The following is a 15,160-nucleotide window of genomic DNA, read 5'->3' as shown; positions in this document are numbered from 1 at the left end:
CATCCCTTATTTTCTTGATAAAACTGAGGCCATCTGTTTGAGCTTCCAATATTTTGTTTCTTTCAACCCCAGTATCTCACCCTTCCGTTTTAGCTTGTTTCTATCACACACTCCCCGCCACACACAAATCATTCCTAGTTGGAGGATGATTAGAGATAAATATGGTTGGAAAAAACAGGTAGTACTAAATCCTCTTCATCCGATAGTGAGTCATCAATTCAAAATGTCTAAAATATAAGAATTAATTACCAAAAGAATTAAGTACAAGGGATAAAAGTGAGACCAGAGGATGGTGACAATTTTTCTGAGTAAAATATTTGACTTTTTAAACTATGTTACAACTTTAAAAATAGCCTTTTTCGTTAGCAACAATTAACCTCCCTGGGTGGTCTGTTTCCCTAATATTTAAGGATAGAGTCTCAAGAGAAAGTTGACATGAAACTTTTTTTTTTCACTATAACCCATTGGCTAGGGCTGCTGAGATGGGCCCGAGGGAATTAAAGCCAGTACAGAAACTTTTGGAGGAAATCTTCTCCTTAGATTCTGAAAGTCTCGGAGATAGCCGGAATCTGGGAGTAAAGGGTGAGTGTGTTTTGTTTGAAATTTCCCCCCAGAGATTTCTGAGAGATTCCTCTGAGTTAAGAACTATTACCTTACAGTGAGCAAATTTTTCTCATAGAGTTCATGAGTTTGTCTCTTCAACTCCAAGCAAAAGGATGGTCCTATTCTAAGTAGGTATTTTTTATTTCTTTCACCCTCTTCCTCAAAAACAAAAGGAAAAAAAATAAAAATTCTGACCATCCTATAAAAACAATGTAAAAATGTTTCTTTATGGGATTGTATATTGATCCCATTAAATAACATATTGTATATTGATCCCACTAAATAACATATCTTATAAAAAGTTCCTAGTGAATTCTGAATTCAGAAGCTGTGTAGTAAATATGATCACTTACTGTTAATGCCATCTCAGTCAGGACGACTATTATCAGGGCACATGTTAAAGTGTAAAACTGAGAGGCTACCCCGGTCCTACATACCTCGCCTTTCCACCCTCCCATTCCAGTCCCACCCCAGACAAACATGGGCTCTTCAAAGCCCGCGCTGTGGCTACTTCTTCCAGGCAAAGAAACTCACGCAGAAGATTCAGAATCGGTTCCACTGCAATGAGCAAAAGAGCTCCTTTGCCGATAAGTACTAAGTGAGTGCTTAAAGAAGAATCGCTACACCAGATGAAAATCACTGGACTGCTTGCACTTTCAAACCGAAGTGTGAACCTGAGGGAAAGAGAGTAGTCCTGCAGAAAGAACACCAGAACCTACAGGGTGAGAGAAAGCATGAGACACAATGAGGCTGTGACAAAGACCACTGATGCCCTGCTCTGGTTTGGGTGTTGTTGTTGTTGTTGCTGTTGTTATTTGAGGGGCAGGGGGTGGGGGGGGGGAACAGAGGGAGAAGGAGAAAGAGAGAAGCACCGGTGATTCCCTCCTTCTCACAAGTGCCCCGACCCAGGGCGGAATCCACAGCCCAGGCAAGTGCCCTGACCTGGAATCCAAGCAGTGACCCTTCACTCTGCAAGACAATGCCCAACCAACTGCGCCACAGGGGTCAGGGCTCCCTTCTCTGTTTTTTCCAAGGGCAGCATTCCTACAACCTCACCTCAAGGAACTGCCAGACAAAAGGGTCAAGGTTTTGACCAGCCAACAGGAATAGCCTTGAGACGTGACGACTGACAAACCGCATTGGGTCCCTTCCCTGTTTTGTGCTGGGAGAAGAGAAGAACAAACAAGAAGTCCTCTCTGAGTGAGCAATTGGACAAAGGACACTTTGTAGGAGCGAGGTAGCACTGTGGGTGACCTTACTGGCCTAATCACTTAGAACCTAGTCACCAAGAGTTACCTGATTTCTCATCATTTTTTTCTGAACAATTAGGCTGCTTCCTTTTAAACATCTGAAGCTTACACTGGAAGTAGCTTTTATTGCATTGTTGAAAGCACCATCTATGGTTTGACAGGTCCCCTTTTCTTAAATATTATTTCAGCCATCAGTTCACATGTCAGTGTTTAAGTATGAAGGCTGTATTAGGAGATTAAATTGGCTTTCCATGTAAGATACCCAGAGGAAAAGAAAAAATCAGGCTCACAATTAATACTGTTTTTGAACACATGAACACAAGCAGTTCCCAATAGTCTGAAATTTGGAAAGAACATTGCAATTCCTTTTTTTGTTTAAAGTTCAGGAGTATCCTAATGGCACTGGTGTCAAGAAATAAATGCACAATAAACACAATACAACATTCATCTGTGTTCGCTCTCCACACTGAAGATCAAAATTTTCCAAATAGGTGGTTTCAAAATAGCTGCATGTTGTAGTTCCTTCTTTTAAAATGCTTCCTTGGCAAACGAGTCTCAGAAGTCAGTCCACTGATATTCAACACTGAGCTGTGACAATTGAATATTCTGAGTTGTTTCTTATCCATGTTAATAACTGCTTTCACTTAGAAAGCAGCATTTTTTCTCCTTTCAAAACTTCAACCTATCTTCCAGAGAAATATCGCTCTAGTTTTTATGCAAGCCTCCTTCTCACGTAGTAAGAGGGAAAGCGACGTGGCAGGCCCGGAGGCCAAATTCGGGTTCCAATCCCGTTCTCACTGCTAACCAGCTGGCTGTAAGACCTTAGGTGGACCACACGGCCTTTCTGGATCTCCCTACATTTTTATTTATTTTTTTAAAGATTTTATTTATTTGTTTTCAGAGAGAGGGGAAGGGAGGGAGAAAAAGAGGGAGAGAAACATCAGTGTGTGGTTGCCTCTCACACGTGCCTCCACTGGGGACCTGGACTGCAACCCAGGCATGTGCCCTGACTGGGAATCGAACCAGCGACCATTTGGTTCGCAGACTGCACTCCATCCACTGGGCTATACCAGCCAGGGCTCCCGACATTTATAATGAAGATAATAACATCTGCCTTAGAGAATTCGCTGAGCACATACGTAAAGCAGCCTTCACAATGCATTCTCTTACTGGGCACAGCTGGCTGCTGGTAGTGACTTGAGTGGCCTACACCATGGTAACCATTCGTCACGATATGAAGACACCATGCTTCAATCTGTCTTTACTTTGTCATGCACACAGACAGGCACGTCATATTCAAAGGCAACATATCTACAATGTAAAATTCCAAGGAATGAGAAGTGGGAGGAGGGGGCTAAACGACGTGCCATGGGAGGAGTCAAACATCTTCACTTTGTTTACTTTGCATCTTTGTGGAAACTCGCAGAGCCTTGCTGGCCAGTTACATTATTTGGCCCTGGATGAAAAAAAAAATATCTACAGAAATGAGGGGTGTACCTTATGCATACAGAAAATGGTGTGTTTGCAAAGCTAAGTTTACTTAGAAAATTAACATAGTTCTGTGCCTCTTCTTGGCATTAGGAACAGGAAGTGGTAGACTTTCTTTACACTTCCTAGAAAGAAATCTTTGTTCTAATCCTTCCACGGGTGAGCCTGGGAACTCTGGGGGGTGATAACCGTGTGCAGAAATCTCACCTCCAACACAAGGGTGAAAAAACGCAGTAGGTGAACCAAAGCAAAACCTCAGACGCCATTCATCACTGACCTGGCACTACCCTCTAAAGCAGAACACCTGGTGCATTTCAGTGGCCAGCAGGTATCATTCATTACACCTCACAAGTCTTGCATCGGGCTAGGCATTAGCCACAATATTTACACAGTCAACCAGTTGTGTCTATTCCTGCAAAATTTACACAGATCATAATTAAAAAGCAAACAATCCATTTAAGATGACATGACAGAACTTTTCAGGTACAAACCTCAAAGCAAAAACAGGAATGAAAGTAGGCAAAGTTTTAACTTCCTTTACTTTCTATCTCTGAAGAAACATAAAGTACTTGAACAAATCCTTTCTTCTCTCCACAGTAGGAAAAGGATTTATAGCATATGGATTTTAAAGATAGGAAGAAAGATAAGCTACTCATTGCCCTGCCTCACCATGAATTTTATAACCCTATACTTTCAAACGAGACGTTGAAAACCACACACTTTCCTTATCCTTTATGTTAAAGAGCACTTTTCAAATTATGCAAATAGAATACGGGTATCCTTCCAAAGGTAAGAGATGTGAGTAAAAAGACGGTTCTGCCATCCAGTAAGTTTAGGAAAGTATGAAAACAAGGTTAAAGAAGCTACGTGAAGGCAGGATCTCAGTGAGTCTTTCACAGTCAAATGGCCACTGTAAACCCCTAGCAGGTGATCATTGCACGGCATTTCCAAACCCATCGGACAGGTCTTAACCAAATATCTCTTCTTACCTCAAAGAACATCTGGGGGACCTGCTGCTCCAGACCAGTTTCTCAAAGGGTGGCCCCCCTGCCGAGAGCATCAGGTTCGGGGGTGTCTTCCCTGAATCCGCAGCACTGGGGGTTCGGCCCAGCAAGCTTTGTAAAGAAGCCCTACAGGTGATTCTGATAGACGCTCAAGTCTGAGAACCAAGGATCCAGCTAAATCATCCTCTGCGAAAGTGAAACAAGGTTTCCACAAGTATCTTAGAGAAGAAAGGGTCTTCAAACTACCGTGGATCTTTAATAATAGGCCGTTTTTAAAGGCATATCTGGTTCTTCTTTCCTTATCCAAATCTGTTTTGATTTAAAAAGCACCTACTCTTTTACAAATTATTGTATATACAATGTTTTTATTCATTCTCTTGTTATTTGACGGTTTACTCTTAGCAAGGCAAAATTTCTAATGCTTATTAAAGAAAATAAGTATCCCTGGCTGCCGTAGCTCAGTGGATTGAGCACGGGCTGGGAACCAAAGTGTCCCAGGTTCGGTTCCCAGCCAGGGTACATTCCTGCGTTGCAGGCCATAACCCCCAGCAACCGCACATTGATATTTCTCTCTCTCTCTCTCTATCTCCCTCCCTTCCCTCTCTAAAAATAAATTTAAAAAATAAAATATAAAAAAAGAAAATAAGTATCTAGTTTTCTTGTATATGAATGAGAATGAAAATATCACTTATTTTACACAATCCAGATTTCCCATGTGACTCTGAGAGACAGCAGAAGTAAAAATATGTCAATATGTTTCAAAAACATGTGTCTATGAAGTAGCTAAAGTAGTAAAATTTATAGAAGCAGCATATAGAAAGGTGTGGAAACTAGTTTTTAAATGATAATAGAGTTTGAGTTTCACAAGATAAAAAAGTTCTAGAAGTCTATTGCACAACGGAAATATCGATAACACAACTGAACTGCACCCTTAAACATCTGTGATGTAAATTTAATGTTATGTGACTTTAATCACAATTAAAAATCAAAATGTCTCTCTTCAGCTCATATGGTGAAACCAAAGCACTGCAGTGCTTCCAACTATTGGAAAGGACATTATTTCAACATCCATACACTCCAGTATTGAACTACAGTATTGATATAAAAGATATTTAATTCATTGGGACATAATATAAAACTATTTGCAAAATAAGGGGTGTGATTAAAAAGTGAAGAGCACAGCACCAAGGGGTTCAACTCTACCTTTTTTCTTAGAAAAGTCAATTTTAAAGAATAAAGGAAATATTCCCTAGTCTAGATTTATTCCACAAGCTACTACAGAATTCTAGGTACTGGGTTTGCCAGTCGCTGGGTAAACAAAGACGACAGATACATCATTCTTGCCCTTAGCAACCTTAGAGTCCATTGGAAAGATACTTGCAAAAAAATGTTCACAATGTTTTCACCAAAACATCCCACACACTTGAAGAACTACTTTTAAAAAAAAGTGAAAGACAATCAAAAAATTGAATATTAAACAAATTTTAACCACATTCTTTGCCGATACATACTTGCCCAGTATAGCTAAAATTCATTGTTCAGGTTCTGGGAATCTGAACACTTGGAGATCAAGCTCAGATGTGGATTTGAGGAATTAGGTTATAGTTAAGGCACCTTGGTTTAGTCTGAATAGACAAGATTTTTGAGAAGCAAAAGCATTTATCATAAGCTTTTAAAGCCTCCAATATAATCTCACATTTCTCTACCAGCATTCATCATTTCTGTTCATATAATGCCCGGCAGTTTATAAAGCACTCTCCTTGGCATTATCTCATTTGATCCGTACAACTCCTAATAAGGCTGGCAGATATTATCTTCATCATTTTAGAGATAGAGATAGATGCTGAAACAGAGGGGGATGAAGGGACTTGCTAATGGTCACCAGGCTATTACTTGCAAAACGAGCACTAAAAAACAGGCTTTATTTTCATTACACTAGTTCATTCGTCAATTTCTTCACTTACGGTAAAACTATGAAGCAACCTTTGCAAAGTATTGTAATTTAACTAATGATTAACCAAACAAATCATGTCCTTCGGGGTTGGTATGAGGCTACAGGAGATGTCATGGGGAGTGATTTATAAGGCAAAACCTCCCTCCCCCGGGTTCTGTTTTCTCTAGTCATGGGGCCACGTTGCGACATCACTTCTGGTATCTGAATGACTCCTTTGGAAGCACTGATTCATATCCTTATTCCCTTTAAAAATACTGAAATGAAGGATGTTATCTGTATGAGACCGAATACAGTAGACATACAATATAACTTCTTGCTTACGAGCCACCTAAGAAGTTAGCCAGGGGGGAAAGAGGTAAGCTGGAAAGAAATAAGAGCCACATGCCCAAAGAGTTGCCAAGTAGGCAGCAGGCTATTAATGATGGGATGTCAGCCCAGAGAGGGATGCTACACCCGGCCGCCTGCCCCAGGCACCCACAAAGGAAGGTATAAGGAGCTAGCAGCCAGCCACTCTGGTGGCTCCAGGGACCCTGTGCACCCTGAGCTCTGCGACCTTAAATCCCCACCCCATACCGGCTCCTCTTCAGAGGAGTCTCAACCACGAGGTATTCTGTGGCCAGAGCGCGCTTCTAGGAGATTCTCGTCCCGTGGCACCCTCCTAGGGCCATCCCCCAATTTTGGGCCCATGCACACACACACAATTTTTTTCTAAGTTCAAAGTGTAAAGATCAATAAAATTGCCAGTGAAAAAGCCAAAGCTGCGGGTATTTTTTACGGTTGTTCCTGACTAACCTCGGAGTAAAAAGGTCTCTTGCATCAAAGGTAAAAAGGACCCTGGTTTGTTTATTTGACATTTGCACAACCAGAGATGAGAAAGCTTAAGCCCTGAGGACTCACTTGCTCATCTTTCCTGGCCTGGGGCCCCACACCTTCCTTAGTGCTCGCTTGGCTATAGGTAAATGTTTTCACCTTGGTGGTTACCAATTGAAGTGCTTAAAAGTTTTCCTAGCTGTGACAGACTGGATTGGATCCCCTACTCCAGGCACCCCCACAAAAAAAAAAAAATCACAAGTTGAAGCCCTAACCCCTCATACTTGAGAACATGACAACGTGTGGAGATAGGACCTTTAGAGAAGTGAGTAAATGAAAACGAGGCTGGTAGGGTGGAACCTAATCCAGTAAGACCGGTGTCCCTACAGAGAGGAAATGTGGACAACACCGACACCAGGATTACGTGCACAGAAAAGGTGGCCGTGTGAGTGAGGGTGCAGCGGGAAGGTGGTCATCTCCGAGTCCAGGAGAAAGGCCTTAGAAGAAACAGACCTTGATTTTGGACTTCCAGCCTCCAGTGCTGTCAGAAAACAGACTTCTGTTATTTATGCCCCGCAGTCTGGGGTTTTGTGATGGCCGTGCTAGACAGCTAATATAACACACTAACTGAATCCTGCACCTCCACTTAAACCCTGTTTGAGGTCTGTTTCTCCTTTGCTGTCTACTCAAACGGTGTTCTCAAGAATGAAGCTCTTCTCATTTCTGTGCCTCAAAAAACTGTGTACTGCTTAAAACAAAAGGATCCTTTAGTACATGTTGTTAATGTGAACATACTAGGATCGATGACAAAAGAAACATTTCATGTACCCAATTAAGGTCTTAAATGAACCATTTTTAGAAAAATAACCATTAAGAACTTTAAAACAGCCTTTCCCTCAATGAGATGAAAACAGTTGCAATGTATTAGTGCATCTGTTCGCAACATGTCAGCGCTGGCACGCAGGTTAGTCTATAATCAGCAAAGGCTTTCCTTCTCAAGCAGGACTTGTAATATTCCTCAGCATTTTGCCTGATTAAGAGCTCAAATTCACAAGGCTTGAACACACAATCAAACTTGGTGAGTGCGTGAGCTGGGACTGAACTTTCCCCAGGGTTTGGCCTCAAATCCCTCCTCATTCCCCACACGACGTGTTCCCCCCAGTCTTCACACGGTCTGAGATGAGACTCGGTTTGCGATACAATGCCGGTGTACTGAAGTACTCTGAAAACACAGGGAAACCATTATATCAAAATTAGAATTAGGTGCTTTATAGACAGTCATTTCCATAAATGTTTATTCAGGAAATTTCAAAAACAGTGGATATATATTTTATATTCATTAAAGAGACATTTTATGCATTCATACTTATATTTATAGTAGAAAGCCATGGGCCCTTTGTAAGCAAAAGAAATGCCAATGAACTAAGCTGAAATTTCTGAGGTCAGATGCTACTTGTTAATAGTTTTCAAATGAAAATAATTTTCTGGAGGGAATTTGTCTCAGGCTCCTGAAAAAATGCCTGGTATATTGAGTAAGCACTCAATATATATAGTGAATAAATGAATGAATATAGTCACACTATAAATATTTTATAATGAAATCTCCAAGTGGCATAGGATCATGTCCTCCTCTAAAATCCATTCATTATAGCATAGAATTCTATGTTTTGATACTTAACGTACTGTTTTTGTGCTGATTGCAAAAGGATATATAAAGGAGAAAGACATAATCTATATTCATTTCCAGAATAAATTTCTCACATTCCCCAAACAAAGGCACATTATTCCTTTGTTTTTGTGGCCTAGTTCATGTTTAGTAGATAATTGTTAAATGAATGAGTAAACACCTAGATGAATAATTTTTCCAACTACCTCAAAGTTTTAAATTTCTTAAGGAGAAGCTATGTGAGGACAACTTCACATATTTCCCTTGGGGGAAAAAAGAGAAAATCCGTCTCTGGATCTTAGAGGGAATAATATAAACAAAAATCCAAAGTATATATATATTTTTTGTGACAAATAGTAAAATCTTGACATGTAAAATACATTTTTAACTTTTAGGCAAATAAATTCTATCGGCTTAGCAGCATGGGACTGAGTCTGTTGTTAGATATGAAATATTACTAATGCATTATATGTTCAACTTTCCTTAATATAGCTCTTAAATGCAGTTCTGTTTACCTAGATAGGATTCGGACTCTATTTTTGTAAAAATAATTTGAACTAAATTTCAGAGAGAACTAAAAGTTTTTTTTCTAGCCATAAGGAGACAATTTACCTTTCTTGGGTACATACAATTCATTCACATTTAGCTTTACAAGTTGTATTTCAGGTCGTAGCTTTGTGAGAAGTGGGTAAACCATTTTTGCCAGTTCCTTAAGCACTTTATCCTAAGTTTTCATGGGAATAAAGCCTACCACGTGTCTTTGTCTAGGTAACCAGGTAATAACTTTTCCAAATTCTAATAAAAAGAAGTATAATTCTGTTTCTGCAGCTGATCAATACAAATGTTCCCAAACTGCTGATCTCTGGCATGGGAATAAAGTTGGATAAGTCGGTGGGTACGAGCAGGCATCGAAGATCTGGATTCTGTGGTCCACTGCCTGTTCAGGAATTCTCAGCTGCTACCAGCGATGAAACAGATGAATATTTATACCTTCATTTACTGAATCTTTCACAGATAGTATATCCAAATAAGACCAGAATAAATTGTTGGAACTCCACTCTGATGACTTACATGAATTATTTAAGAATCTTCACAACCTGGTGCATTGTACTTTAACAATCTGTGTTTTGAAAGGCTTATAAACACAATGATTCCATTCTAATCACCTCATTTAAACATTTTCTAACATATACATACATATATGTATGTATACACACAGACAATGGATCACCTCATTCTTCAATTCCCTCTTAAAATTCACTGCTCAAAATCATTCACATTCATCATTCTGTAAATTATTTCCCAAATAAAGTGACTACTGTTGGAATTTTTAAAAGGCAATTTCAAAGGTAATATAAATTCATATATCATGGTTAAAGCTCCACCCAAGTTTTAATTTTCTTTATCTTATTCATTTGATAAATGTATAATTTAAAGACAACTTACATGTTCTCAAAGCTAAGTTATTAGAATTACAACTTAATGATAATTATTGTATCATTCAAACTAGTCATATTTCCAAACTTGAAACTAAGATGCTCCAAAATGGCCTGGTTTATATTGTCCAGTTTACCTCATTATCATCCAAAGAGCTGAGTTACTATCAGTATTTTTTACTATCAGTTAAAAAACTAATTCTAGCTTGATATTCAATACATTACTATAATCCCACTGGCACAAAATAAACTTGATTTCAGAATTTATACAACTTAAGAAGGAATGTCTGACTGTTCACTAGTTATGTTTAGTGCAAGTAACTAAAAGAATCAATTACTAGTCATCTATGGTAGCTGGAAAGTCCTGGTTCTTTAATGGGAAAAGCACCATTACTAAATTTTAAGTCTGTTAGGGAAAATTAGTAATTCACCTTCCAGCATTACTAGTTCCCATTTTAACAATCAAATAGCACTCACAATACATAAAGGGCGGGGATATTTCATTCATATTTCTTTCCAGAGGACACGAAAGCCTACGCAAAATGAACCTTTATGTCTAACAATAAGATTCTCAGATTCGCTCAAGCTTAAGAAAAAAAGTTACAAAGTAAACATTTAAATCACTCATCTGATCTTCCTGAAAAATGCTCAACATGGTTGTATTACTTACTTATGTTGGGCTATTCCCAGGCGTGTGTTTTACTTGGTTTGAAATCTCTGGAGGAGCTCACACCCACAGCTGCTGGGGAGGCAGCCTCCGCGATGCTGCAGCTGCAATCCGCTGGGGGTTCTCCTCCGAGCCCACCTGCTTCTGGAGGACAGAGCCAGACTCCTCTGACGTCAGTCTATTCAACAAGGGGGACCCCGGGGCCTTCTGTATGCTCAGCAAGAGAGCTTCCAGTGACCTTCCCAGAGGATGACAGCCCTCTCTCCAGTATGGGTTCTGATGATGCCACCACTGGTCACACCGTGGTCCTGAGGCACACAGGTAACGAGGCTACCTTGACACATTGTGATGGAACCGACACCAAAGCTGAGGTCCCCTCCCTTTGGTCATGAACTCCCTAAAATCCTTTTCCAACCACGCTCTCTGTGGGAGGCTGGACGTGCCCCTCGTGGGCGGCTTCAGGGGCAATGGGCTGCTGTCACAAAAACTTACTCATCAACTCCTTAGTGAATGTGACAGACAAGAAGACATTCACTGAGTGGCATGGCGTGTGACAATTAAATGACCGGGAAGGAAACGAAAACCACTTTCCACTAATTGATGGCGTTGCTGTCTCCATCAAAACCGAAGCGGTGTACAGAGCCTCCTCCAGGACCGCGGTCGGGAGGAGCTGTGCACTGCGGGAGCTTTAGCAGGACGGATGAGCTGTTGTTGACGCGTTTACATACGCTCTGAAGCTTCATTTGATGCACATCAAGCCTCCATTTTTACCAGTGGCTTTAGGCATTATCTAAATTGTAATTTCTATGTCAAAGATTTCTGAGTACTTTTACCTTAAGCTTTAGCAGTTCCTGAAAGCTGTTATTTAGTGTTTTCCAAACAACACCTTGTCTTAGGAGATGGCAAGTGGGACAGGGAGACAAGCAGATTTGATCATTAAATCAATCTGAAGTAACTTATTTGAGTCCAAAATTGGGTGGAACCGAAGATAACATACAAACATTCAAGGTCTGCAGCTGAGTACATTTTTGCCCTAGCACTAAAGTTCCCTGTGGAGACACTTCTACCCAAATAGCACTCCAGGCCTCTCCTGCCCCCTGACCACTGAGGGAAGGGGAAACTATTATCAGAACAAGTGGATGATGGGGAAGGAATCAGTCTTGCAATACAAACTCAACCTTTTTTATTGAATGAATTTGCTTTCTGTTTGCTTTTGGGTCCACAGGAAAAAACGGCAGAGGCCTCGGTTGTCCCGATGTGCCATTAACTACAGTGCCCCGTCCATGACATTCTGCGGGGAGCTGGCAGCGAGCCCCTCCCACCTGGGATCTCAATGGAGATCTACAATCAGCTTCAATCTCCATTCGTTACTCTAATCTCCACTTATCTGATTTTCTATCCTGATTCTCATTTGGTCTCCAACTACCGGTGCAACGGAAAAGCAGTGTTGCTGTCAGCTCTCTAAAGTCCCCCAAAGTATAGGATACTGGGGGAAATGTCCACTCGGATTCCACCTCCTGTGGAATAAACACAGAAATACATTTAAAAAAATGACGAATATAAAAATATATGAAGGTGGGAAAGGCAGAAAAGGGTTCTAGATAAGAGACTCTGAGAGGGCTTCAGTAAGAAGTTTTAAGTAGAACTTGAAAGCATTTTGCATTTGAAAAGCAATTTACAGAGAAGAGGAGGAAAAAATAATCTAGGTGTGCAGAAATAAAATGATTTTTAATTTTTTTGTAAAAAAAAGCACATCGCTTGACAAAGTTATACTCTCTATCTCCTGATGTAAATGTGATCTATGTACCTATAAAGATATACATATAATATTGTGCATGTGTTCATACATGTCAACACTCAGAAAAGGCCCTGGTGGGAAACATCAATTGAGCAGAAGAGGCAAGAGATCATAGGTGGCTGTGGGGGCTTTTAACCTGCACTTATACTTCTGGTGTCAGTGTACATACAGCACACTTCTACCCAGCGGCATGGGCTCATGTGCTACTCATTTAATGAAAAAGAAAAAAAAGGAAAGAGAGAAAAGCAGGAAAAAACAGAGAGGAGGAAGGCAGGGAGAATTACAAAGAGAAACATGTGACAACAGAATTACACACACCTTGATTTACTTCTGTATTTAGAAGATACCCTAGGACTGTAAAATGTCAAGGGGACATTTTTATGACAATCAATATTCATTATATTGATAAATACAGAAGTGGAAATCAATACTCAAACTTTCAACTGATAGAATGAGAGACAAATGTCACGAGGATGCTCACTTCTAAAATTATAGGCTTCACATGCCTGTGCTAATAAATCAAAATTTAATTTTATTGTCTTTTCACTGATAGAACCCTGACTAAGTCAATACTGTATTAGATTATTTCCTAAGTTGTGACATGCCCCCAATTACTCAGCAAGCACGTAGTCACTCAGAAAATAATATTGCTCACAAAAAGCAGCTTGCCTCTAGGGTGAAATGTGTAATTCCAAACCTATCCTCACCCCGCTCCTTGGCTCTTCCGATGATAAAAAATGAACTTATTCCATACGTTTTGTAGATCTAATGATCATCTTGTTTGTTTCCACTAAGTTAGATTTTGACGACTGTGATGAGTGCTCCCCCAAAAAGACACTAGAGGGAGGAAGAAAAGAGGCTCTGACCTTGGCCAAGAGTTCAAGGCAGGCTTCCTGAGGACATGCAAGTGGAGCTGCCATGGGAAGGACGCACCAGAGGTCACTTGTTGCAAGCCGGGCAGGCAGAGATGAGAGCAGGGGGGTCCCGGAGGGAACTCGAGTTCTGGTCGCTGTGCTGGGAGTGGAGATTACCACTCCAGGAGCGTATGACATCCACGTTAAGTAACTATGTCTTCTTTCTAGTAGCAGGGGAAGACATCCCCGTGCTTGAACCAGAGAAGCAGCACTTTGAAAAGACTTTTCTGGCTTCAATGAGCCAATCCTACCAAGCAACTCCACGTGCGTGTGCTTCCAAATAAGACCGCCCCAGCTGAGGCACAGGGCACCGACACAAAGATACCCAGAATGCTTGCAGCGGTGCGCTGCAGCTCTCACTCACTCAGGGCTGGCCTTCAGGTAGCCAGAAGTGCTGTGTCCACCCACGTCCTTCCCACCACACCTCCTTGTGCAGGCAGAAACCACGCTCACCTGTTCATGGCTATGTCCCCAGGTGCCTAACGTATTGTCTGGCACCTTATAGGCTTTCTCATGGACTGAGGACCCTAATACTCAGCTTTTAATATTCTAAGCCAAGATTATCCAAGAACGTTCTCTCTACTTTACTGCTGATTGTCCACATGAACTGGGCCCTTTCTGATATATCTCACCCTGCGGCTGGATGGGCAGATCAAGTCCCGGGTAGGCAGCATCGGAGGCTCTCCGTTCTAGGAACTACACAGAGACTTTCCCAGGGGGTTTCACGGTATGTTTGACAACACAGGAATGCACAGGACCCACTTTAAAACACCTTTTACGGTGCAAGAAATGCTAAAAATGAGCCCTGAAATACTATGCAAATATAGATCATTTATTTTTAGGTCAAAATGGATACAATCTAAATTAAGGGGCTAGTTACTAAGGTTACAGAGAACGAGTGAATAAAGCAAAACGGTATTTCAGTTAGCCTTATCGACAAGTTAAAAAATATATATGCTTAACAACACATGTATCTCCACAGAGAGCTATAACAACACATTTCCCCAAGAGCTCCATGTCTACTAGTCTAAGTATATCTATTCTTTTTTTATTTTTCATCTGTTATGTAAAAACCCTGACCATATATACACCATTGTCTCTACACGCTGATGAAAATTTAAGTGTATAATCTAACAAACTGTTAATTTGGCCACACCATATCAGCCTTTAGAAAGAAAATAGGCGATATTGTTTTAATGATACATGGCTTTTTCCAAATTCCCAAGACTGTACAGAATGTTTTTGTCCCAAAATTCTGAAATTAGGCATGGAAAAAATTATAGTGATAGAAAATAATATTTCACCTTCGTGTAGACTACAATGAGATCATTTAGAAATAAAATATCAAAGGCAAGGTATAGGGATTTGAGTTTTTAGACTGAAAAACAAAAGAATTGTTGTATCCTCATGAATCTTCAAATATATAAACGGATTTTTCAAAAGAATCATTGGAATACAATAATAGAAGAGGAAACTGGCATGAATTACCTCATGAACTGAAATCTATAGTAAAAAAAACTCTGCTGAAAACTACAAATGAGTGATTTAAGAGATCAAGGTGGAAAAACAA

General features: G+C 40.4%; 1 protein-coding gene and 1 pseudogene across 1 annotated transcript in view; one reads left to right on the top strand and one right to left on the bottom strand.

Moving 5' to 3' along the window:
* The window catches only part of GPC6 (glypican 6), a 1,006,549-nt gene that overhangs the window by 964,920 nt on the left and 26,469 nt on the right, over positions 1–15,160 (bottom strand). The window lies entirely within an intron of this gene.
* On the top strand, positions 483–11,593 carry LOC123818665 (annotated as a pseudogene).

Source organism: Phyllostomus hastatus, unplaced genomic scaffold (genome assembly GCF_019186645.2).
Source record: "Phyllostomus hastatus isolate PE091 unplaced genomic scaffold, TTU_PhHast_1.1 phas_contig_29, whole genome shotgun sequence".
NCBI lineage: Eukaryota > Metazoa > Chordata > Mammalia > Chiroptera > Phyllostomidae > Phyllostomus > Phyllostomus hastatus.
Note: the sequence above shows the minus strand (reverse complement) of the source record. Positions and strands in the feature narration are given on the sequence as shown.